Source organism: Sapajus apella, unplaced genomic scaffold (genome assembly GCF_009761245.1).
Source record: "Sapajus apella isolate SASKATOON/1434 unplaced genomic scaffold, GSC_monkey_1.0 scaffold51, whole genome shotgun sequence".
Taxonomy (NCBI): Eukaryota; Metazoa; Chordata; class Mammalia; order Primates; family Cebidae; genus Sapajus; species Sapajus apella.
The window spans coordinates 6,782,318-6,792,380 of record NW_022436991.1 but is presented as its reverse complement, the minus strand read 5'-3'; the positions used below and the strand labels follow the sequence as shown (position 1 = coordinate 6,792,380).

The following is a 10,063-nucleotide window of genomic DNA, read 5'->3' as shown; positions in this document are numbered from 1 at the left end:
GCAAATCCGTATGTTTTGAGGTATAAAGGCATCCATGACATTAAGTACAAAAAATTGGGGGGGGTGTGAGAGTGAAAACAAAAAAATAGAGAAAATACAAAAAACATATAGCTATATACAGTGTGAGCATATCTTTGCAAAGGAAAAACAGTATACAAACTTATGTAGATAAATTAAAAGGTCAGGCAAGATAAATGCCAAACTATTAGGTGTAACACTGGAGTGGTGGATGAGGATGGGCACCAAATTTTTCACTTACTGATAGGTTACTGTTTTGGAATTTTAATTGAAATTTCTTTATTATTGGTTTTTTTTGAGGCAGAGTCCTGCTCTGTCACCCAGGCTGAAGTGCAGTGGTGCGATTTCAACTCACTGCAACCTCTGCCTCCTGGGTTCAAGCAATACTCCTGCTTCACCCTCCCGAGTAGCTGGGATTACAGGCACCTGCTACCACACCTGGCTAATTTTTGTATTTTTTTTTTTAGTAGAGACAGGGTTGAACCATGTTGGCCAGGCTGGTCTCGAACTCCTGACCTCAGGTGATCCACCCGCCTTAGCTTCTGAAAGTACTGGGATTACAGGCGTGAGCCACTGCACCAGCCAAGATGCAGGTTGTTTATTGTCTGCCAGAGCAAAAATTTGCAAAGAGTTCATATATTTTTCAAGAGGAGTTTGGAGGAAAAAAATGGGGGGCCATCTGAGGAAATAATTTGTAGCACTTATTAAAAAAAAAAAAAAAGGAAACATAATACCAAACGGCCATTACAAAGAATGTATTGACTGACACCAAGATTTACCAAGAAGGCTTGGGCTTATAAGAAATACTGTAGAAGACATAATTCCATTTCATTTCTAAGGGGGAAAGGGGACTGCATATATATATATAGGAGAATATAGATAAATGGAGAGGGAAGGAGAAAGGAAAGTAGAACAGAGAGGCAGAGAGAATATACGAATAATGAATATTTAAAAATGGATATATAAAAGAAAAAAAAAAATCAAGAAAACTGTCCAAATAGTTAACAACAGCAGATTTAAAGGTGGGGTGGAAAGATAGAGCATATTATTGGAGACTTTTATCTCCAGGCTTTTTAAGAGTCCTACATTTCTGCATTGTTGGAAGTTTTTCAAATGAGCATTCTGAATTTTTATAGCAAAATTCATTAAGATTTAAAATACAGATTGCCTAGATTTTCAACTGGATACAGGACACCAAACACCCTCAATACATAATAAAAGGAATTCAGATTTAACTAGGACCTACAGGAGTAAATTCGACTTTTTGTATCCTTGGCATTGGTGATATGGAATATGAGTCAAAACATGAATCATAAGAGACAGTCAAGAAGTGATAACCCAACCCACCTTCGAAGTGGGCATTTTGCTTTTTTTCAATAGTGCATTAGTTAAGTACTAACGGAAATGTTTACCACTCGTCAGTCATAAACTCCTGAGGCTAAACAAGACCTCAAAGGTAATTCAATTCACTCCTAGATCTTAAATCCATCATATGCCCTCCTAGATAACTCAGACTGACCTCCTAGATAATTCAATGCCACCTCTTTCCTAGTCCAGGAAAATCAAAAAATAGAAAAATCATAATTATTCTTTATTTTTTTTTTTGAGACGGGGTCATGCTCTGTTGCCCAGGCTGGAGTGCAGTGGTGTGATCACGGCTCACTGCAACCTCCGCCTTCCAGGTTCAAATACTTCTTGTGCCTTGTTAGCCTCCTCAGTGGCTGGGACTATAGGCGCATGCCACCATGCCTAGCTAATTTTTGTATTTTTAGTAGAGACAGGGTTGTGCCATGTTGGCTGGCTGGTCTCGAACTCCTGGCCTCAAGTGATCTGTCGTCTTGGCCTCCCAAAGTGCTGGGATTACAGGTGTGAGCCAATGTGCCCAGCCAAAAATCATGAGTTCTTAAGACAAGATGTTCCAAGGGGTTGAAGACTCCCATCCATTGCATATGTATTATTATTATTATTATTATTTTTTAATATTTTATTTTGAGACGAAGTCTTACTCTGTCACCCAGGCTGGAGTGCAGTGGTATGATCTCTGCTTAGTGTAACCTCTGCCTGCCGGGTTTAATCAATTATCCTGTCTCAGCCTCCTGAGTAGCTGGGATTACAGGCATGCACCACCATGCCTGGCTAATTTTTGTATTTTTAGTAGAGACAGGGTTTCACCATGTTGGTCAGGCTGGTCTCGAGCTCCTGACCTTGTGATCTGCCCACCTCAGCCTCCCAAAGTGCTGGGATTACAGGTGTGAGCCACCACACACACCCAAATATGTATTATTAAAGCAGGTTTCTAGCTTAAAACATCAGCACTCTCTCTCAAGGTATACAAACCCATTGCAAAACATCTTTACCCATCTTCAACATTTTCTATCTCTGTATGAATTTAGGTTTGGATTGACAATATCAATATCATGGAAACTACCACATAAAATGCAACATCCGGACATACCTTCTTCCTGAAAACTTTGTCTCCAATGAAGATGTGCTGTCACCAAGTGACAGGGTGCCTTCGGCAAAGCCTTGTGGTCTCAACAGCCACCACAGGCAAGCCACTGATACAGATTTACCACTGTTTATTACTAGCCTGTGTTTTTGTAATAGAACTTGTTATTACAACAGTTCAGTTTGAGGACTTACGGGACACTGTTTTGATGATATGTACACAGAGCAAGATATAAAGAAATATAAATGTCCAGGAACAATTAAATACCTTCTACATCAATGCTTAATGGCTACCAATGACAGCTTAATCTAACTTTGATTTTGTCACCCGGTTTATGCAGAATGCTTTTTAAGTTCATTCCGAGTATCACACTTAAGTGAAAAATCCACTTGGGACATATAAATTACTTCTTAGCTTCTGCAGTACCATCAGAAGGTTCCTGCACTCTCTCCTTCCCTCTTTTATCTCTTGGCTCTCTCACTGAGCCAAGCACACTCAGTCCATGTGCTACCTAGCTCCTACCTCTGAGATACTACAGGATGACATATATTTCTCTCATCCCTGCAGTAGCTCATTTGAGGTTGCATATTGTCTCTGTGAATATTAAGCTTAGATTTCCCTAAGCAGAAAGGATTAGGTATTCCTTATCTGAACTTTGGTTCTTTGTTTCCTACATTGGTTTATCAAATGCTCAGTCCGTACTAATTGACCTCTAGCAACCACATGCACTTGAGATTAGAAATACAACCCTGTGTTACGATAGAAAAGAACTAACCTAATATAGGGAGGCACAGTGATTAAGTTTAGGTAAGGCCACTTATTAGCCGCATGCTCCTGGGCATACCCTGAGCCTGTTTCTCCATCTGCAAAATAAAGATAAACCACCTACCTAATAATATGTACTGAGTAAAACTATTTTGCCAGGAGTTCAGATCTCTCAACAATTAGGCCACAAACTATCACCCTAACTTGATCTCCTCCTCATTCCTTCCAGATGTACTGTTTTCTCAGCCTCCAGGCCTCAACCTAGAATGCCACATACCTCACTTCCGTATAGCAAGATACTCCCTGAGCTTCTGGGCTCTTCAATGCCACCTCTTCTATGAGGCTTTTTCTTTTTCTCTTTCAAGTCAAGAGTTAATTCTCTCTGCTCTAAAATTCCCAAGCACATTTTATGTCGATGCTGCATGACCTTTATCCTGTGCCACCTTGTATTAATAAACTGGAAACAGAGATGCTCTCCCTGACTAGTCTATAGTCTCTCTTTTTATTTTTTTGAGATGGAGTATTGTTCTGTCACCCAGGCTGGAGTGCAGTGGTGAGATCTTGACTCACTGCAACCTCCGCCTCCTGGGTTCAAGTGATTCTCCTGCCTCAGCCTCCTGAGCGGCTGGGACTATAGGCGTGTGCCACCATGCCCAGCTTTTTTTTTTTTTTTTTTGTATTTTTAGTAGAGATGGGGTTTTACCATATTGGCCAGGCTGGTCTTGAACTCCTGACCATGATCCACCCACCTCAGCCTCCCAAAGTGCTGGGATTACAGGCGTGAGCCACCACGCCTGGCCTGGTTTTGTTTTGAGACAGGGTCTCACTCTGTTGCCCAGGCTGGAGTGTGGTGGCATGATGTTGGCTTACCGCAACCTCACCTCCCAGGCTCAAGCGATTCTCCTGCCTCAGCCTCCCGAGTAGCTGGAATTACAGGTGCATGCTACTACTGCTGGCTAATTTTTGTATTTTTAGTAAAGATGAGGTTTCACCATGTTGGCTAGGCTGGTCTTGAACTCCTGACCTCAAATGATCCACCCACCTCGGCCTCCCAAAGTGCTGGGATTACAGGCATGAGCCACCGCACCCGGCCCAGCCTGTAGTCTCTGAGTGCACTCTTGTTTTCCATACAGTGCATGGCACAGTGGGCCGCATGCAAAAGATGGCCAAGAAATACTGACAGAAGGAAGCAAACTGCAGGTTATAATTTAACTATTATAAGGAGCCGAGAGATCGTAAGGAGAAGACCTGCCCATGCCCTTTCTCTGTGGGTTCCATGAGCAGCTGCCATCCAACCCAGGCCCTTACATTCCCTAAGGCAGATGGATCATGTGTGGACAGATGTGAACGTGAGTGACAAGCTTCATGGCATCTGCCCCCTGTGAACTGTTCCAGCTAAAATAACCTACTTTGTCTGCATTCACCAAAGAGGCCTCAGGGTTGGAGAAAACAATCAAATCGATCAAATCAAATATTCTTCAAAGGACGTTCTGTTAACTAAATTAGTAAATACAAACTTAAACATAAATCGCCAAGATCTGGTAAATGGGTGGGAACCATTTTTCTCCTTCACAAGCCATTCTCGACTCTCCAGAAAGAGGAAATGCAAAATAATTTTTCTCTCCCACACCATGGACCTGGCTGTTTACATTAGCCATTACAGTCTATGGTAGCCAGGGGCTCCATATACAGGTTGAACATCCCTAATCTGAAATCCAAAATGCTCCAAAATCTCAAACTTTTGGAACAAACCAGACACACAGGACCTCATGGAGCTAATGCGCTTACAGGGGAAAAGGCAGACAACTACTTATTTACTTGTTAAATAACAGTGATAAGTACAATGGAGGAAAAGCACGGGTGAGCAGATGATACATCGTACAGGATAACCTGACCTAACTTTTTGTCTGCAGAAATGGGAAAGCCAAGGATGCTTTTCCTAATGACATGATATATGAACCCATCTGAAAGATGAAGATGCAAAACATCAAAGTAAAAAGAAGCGGGGAGATCCCTGCAGAAGGTGGGGAAAAACATTATTATTAACGATAATAAAAAATCGTTCTTGGCCTGGCACGGTGGCTCATGCTCCTAATCCAAGCACATTGGAAGGCTAAGGCAGGAAGATCACCTGAGGTCAGGAGTTTGAGACCAGCCTGGCCAACATGGTCTCAAACCCCATCTCTACTAAAAAATACGAGAATCAGCTGGGTGTGTTGATGCATACCTGTAGTCCCAGCTGCTTGGGAGGCTGAGGCAGGAGAATCACTTGAACCCAGGAGACAAAGGTTGCAGTGAGCAGAGATCGCGCCACTGCAGTCCAGCCTGGGCAACAGAGCAAGACTCTGTCTCAAAAGAAAAAGAAAAAAGAAAATCACTCTTCTTTTGACCACTATTTCTCTGTAATTGTTCTTTCTGTTTCAGTTTTGGAGGAACTGCAGATCTTTTCTTTTTAGTGTAATTCATCAGTTTGTCTTGAAACAAAGATCAAATTTCCTACAGATTCCTCAACACTTTGCATATAAAAAATAATTGGGCTTTCAAACTATAAAACCAACAGCTATCAATGTACTATACACAGCTCCTAAAACCCACGGCATACTTACATTATTTGAGACAGTTATCCTAATATTTATTGAGCAGCTACTATGTGCCAGTGGGCCAAGGGCTCTAATGCCATTGTCTCATTTAATACTCAACAGATAGGTATTACTGTCATCATCTCCACTTTACAGGTGGGGAAACAGGACAAATGGCTGAGTTATCCAAGAGCACCTGGCTTGTAAATGGCAGAGTCAGGAGTGGGACCAATGAAAGCAGAAGACTTGAAAATCAGTACTAATTAGGGCTTCATCCCAACATTCTGCTGTTAGCCAAATATGTCACGTAATTCCACACAGCCATGCCTTTGCTCAGGCCATTTACTCTACCAGGAATGCTAATCCTTCCTTCTTTCTTCCTACGTCCTCATAAACACATGTTCTTCTTTTAAGACATACCCTAAACACTACTTCCATTATAAATACTCTCCTTTTCTTTTTGTCTTCTTTTTCTGGAGACAGAGTTTTGCTCTGTCGCCCAGACTGGAGTGCAGTGGTGAGATCTTGGCTCACTGCAATCTCTGCCTTCCAGGTTCAAGTGCTTCTCGTGCCTCAGCCTCCTAAGTAGCTGGAATTACAGGACTGTGCCATCACACTCGCCTAAGTTTTTTAATTTTTAGTAGAGACGGGGTTTCACCTTGTTGGCCAGGCTGGTCTTAAACTCCTGACCTCAGGTGATCGGTCCGCCTCAGCCTCCCCAAGTGCTGGGATTACAGGTGTGAGCCACTACCCCCCGTCTGTAAAATAACCATTTTTTTCTAGATTATAAACTGTAAAGATAAAGGAACAAAGGTAAAAATAAAGGACAAAAGAGCCTGCTCTTGCTGTGGCTTGGTCATAATTTTCTGGAAAGAGCCACTGACAGACAAGGTCAACGTAGAAAAGGGACTGAAAGAAAAGATAAGCAGGCACTGCTAGGCCCTCTCCGGTTGAGAAGCATCTGACTGACCGAATCTCTGGCTTGCAAGTCCTTCATTTCTCCTAAATACTTTGGAGTGGTGGGCATGAGCATGTGCACCAAATCCCTGCATCATCCAGTCTATGTGCAGCACTGGTGTGTACAAAGGAAAAGAACTGGGCCTCTCCTACAACAAGCCCTCATCAGCATCCTGCATCACCTCGCCTCAGGGTTCAACAGGTGCTTAGTTGCAGGGATGGACCCAGTCTTGGTAAAACCACAGCCTGCTAAAGAAGATACAACCAAGGCCGGGAGGCAAGAAAATAAACTAGAGGGACGGGGACATTTTATAACCAGCTGCAAAGGGAGAATGTTTAGGGAGGCAAATAAAAGCAGCACATTTCGATGAGCTTCATTTAATTTATATTTAGCGTTCTCATTCTCAGTAATTGAATGCATTATTTATTTTGGCCAGCAATTGCTGCCTGTGGCTTTCAGGAGAAAAATAATAGGCTTTTAAGGTTTAGCACCACAGCATTTGGAGACTCGAGTAAAAATCAGCAGATAAATTATTAAACACGAAGCAGACTCCACATTCCCACTCTCCAGCAGTAAAGTGACAGGGGAGGCAGACAAGGAGCCCAGAGTCCTGGCACCGAGGGCGCTGTCTTTATCCATGCACAGTGTATGGGGCTGTCCTTACACTGACTGTCCCTCTGTGGGGACAAAGGACGTGATAAGAAGTACAACAGGCAGAAACCACTCACAGCTCTCCTTCAACAGTTCTTGGGAGCACCAAATCTTTGATGAGGGGGATAGCTTTATCCAGGTAGAGAATTTTTGTTTTGCTTTTTCAAAAAAAATGACTATGAAGCCCTATACAGGATCTAATCATAAATTTCCCGAGATCCGCAACATTCAAATCCATGGTCCTGATTTTATAACAGTGGAAGGAGAAAGATTGAGGCTTCCAAAGCCTCTACTTGCGGTTCTGGTAAGTGATGTCATAGCTTTGGTATCACAGCTCACAGTTTGTTGCTAATATTGCAGAGAAAAACAACTCAGGGGTGCCTACCTGGGTCCACCGTTCCTGAGCTTTTAAAGAAGGAACTCACTTACAAGCAGGTTTAAAATTTCTAGCACCCAAGGAAGCATCTTCTAATTTTCATCCTGTACATCACTAGGGTTTTGGTGATGACTATTAATTTTTGTTTCTTACTAACCCTTTGCTCTTTATTAATTATTTAAGACAGAGTCTTGCTCTGTTTCCCAGGTGGTGCAATCTCAGCTCACTGCAACCTCCACCTCCCAGGTTCAAGCGATTGTTGTGCCTTCGCTTCCCAATAACCCATCATTCTCACCCAGGCAAGCACTGGGAGAAAGTTCCATGGTGACCTACACACAGCAAAGACATGTGCCTGTCCTAGTGGGGAGAGAGGGTGTCGCAGATAATAAGCAAGTAAGCAAACACATTAAGAAAGCGTCAGCTTGTGGAATGAGGAATGATGATAATGACGATGATGCTGTAGAGGTGACAGAGTAGGGGGGTGGCTTCTCTAGCTATAGTGGCCAGCAGAGGCCTCTGTTAGGAGCTGTGGCTTGTTCTCACCATCTGCCTTGTAATTAAAAAAAAAAAAAATACAACTATCTGGGGAAAGATCATTGTAGAAAGAGGGAACAAAACTACAAAGGCTCTGAACTAGGAGACAACTTAGTATGTTCAAAGAACAGAAGCGGGCCTGTGTGGCAATGAGGATGGAGGCAGGCGGGCACCAGTTCACAGGGGAACTCAAGAGGCAAGCGTTCAGCTGCACTCAGAAGCGACTGAAGTACCCCAGGAGTTAAAAGCAAAACCAAGCAAGAGTTTTAAAAGGTTCCTGGGCAGCAACCATGCATGAAGACTTCACTGCCAGAGTTGCTCCAGTTGAATCAAGACACAATGATCTCCAGAACTTCCACGGCAATGGTTCAAAGAATGTAGGAGTGACCACTCACTAACTGGTCCAGAATGCCCACTCAAGACAATGGCAATAAGTGGTGAGGCGCCAGCCTTGGCATAATCTGTGCGGTTGTGTCAGGAAGAGAACTACCACTGCAAACATCAGTTTACCTCCTATGGCGCTATGGTTGAGTCCCAGAATTCGTTTAGGCTTCATAGTCAATGCAGTGGTCAAGGGGCATTGCCTTGAGCCACAGAGATGAGGGGCTGAGAGCTGGCTCAGTGACTCAGGAGTGGACCTACCCCAAGCAAGTTAGTTGGCCACTCTCTGCCTCAGTTTACTCACCTGGGTAATGACGCACCAACCACAGCACCAGCCCCATGTGGCTGCTGGGAGGATGAAATGAGATAACATGTGCAAAGGGCTCGCCACATAACAAATACTCCATTAACGTCACGTCAAGATTTCTTTTACCCTCTGTGTTACGGCCTGCAGGGTGGGTACCCTGCTGCCGACCTGCCTGCATGCCCCTGGCATATACCGTTGCAGTAGGTAACCAGGGTGTAAACACCTGGGCTTTCCACCTGAGTGCCTTCTCCTGGCTGAAGTGTGGAGCAGGCCAGAATGCCGCGGGTTAATATCCTGGAAGGAGCGCTCTGCCCATGACAGATGGGAATAAAGGGAGATCACCCGTCTTCCTTGCCCTTCGGGTGGGGTAACACTGGCTGTGTCTGACAACACTTCCCAGATGGGAAGGAACTTCAGCTGCCCACAGGAGTGACCTGTTTGATGGTGCATGATTTTCTGGCTTCCTTTCCTTCCCTGTCTCATCTCACATCAGCCTTCTGATATCACTGAGATCACCTTCTCCCAAACAAACGATCCTGAGCATCCCTGCCTAACAGACGGCTTTGGTGCCTAGTATGGAAAGATCAGTCTTGGGCAGAAATTTTATCTGTTAACAGCAAAATGTGGGGTGCTTGTCCCACCACAGATTAGATGGTACTTGTGTGTCTCTGGGGTTTCAAATACACAAACATCAACAACAACAACAAAGAAAGATGAATCTGCCATTGTGAAGCAGTCCTAATGTCTCACATTCTCCAAGTGTGCTGAGTTCAGGATGTCTGGGCTGCATAACCCAGTCTGTCCTAGAGAGATTTAAGAAGGTTCTTACAGGAAGAGATCTGTGCTCTATGATCTGAGTGTACAAATGCATATGCGTCCAATATGCTTCCTAACAAGAGAAATAAATTTAAAACTCATCATTTATTGATTTTTTTTTTCCTTAAAGGAATCTCTCTTGGTCGAGTGCAGTGGTTCACACCTGTAACCCCAGCACTTTGGGAGGATGAGGCAGGAGGATCGGTTGAGCCCAAGAGTTCAAGACAAG

General features: G+C 43.6%; 1 protein-coding gene across 3 annotated transcripts in view; it reads right to left on the bottom strand.

Annotated features, from left to right (window-relative positions):
- The window catches only part of VPS35L (VPS35 endosomal protein sorting factor like), a 142,933-nt gene that overhangs the window by 35,286 nt on the left and 97,584 nt on the right, over nt 1–10,063 (bottom strand). The gene's annotated exons all lie outside the window — the stretch shown is intronic.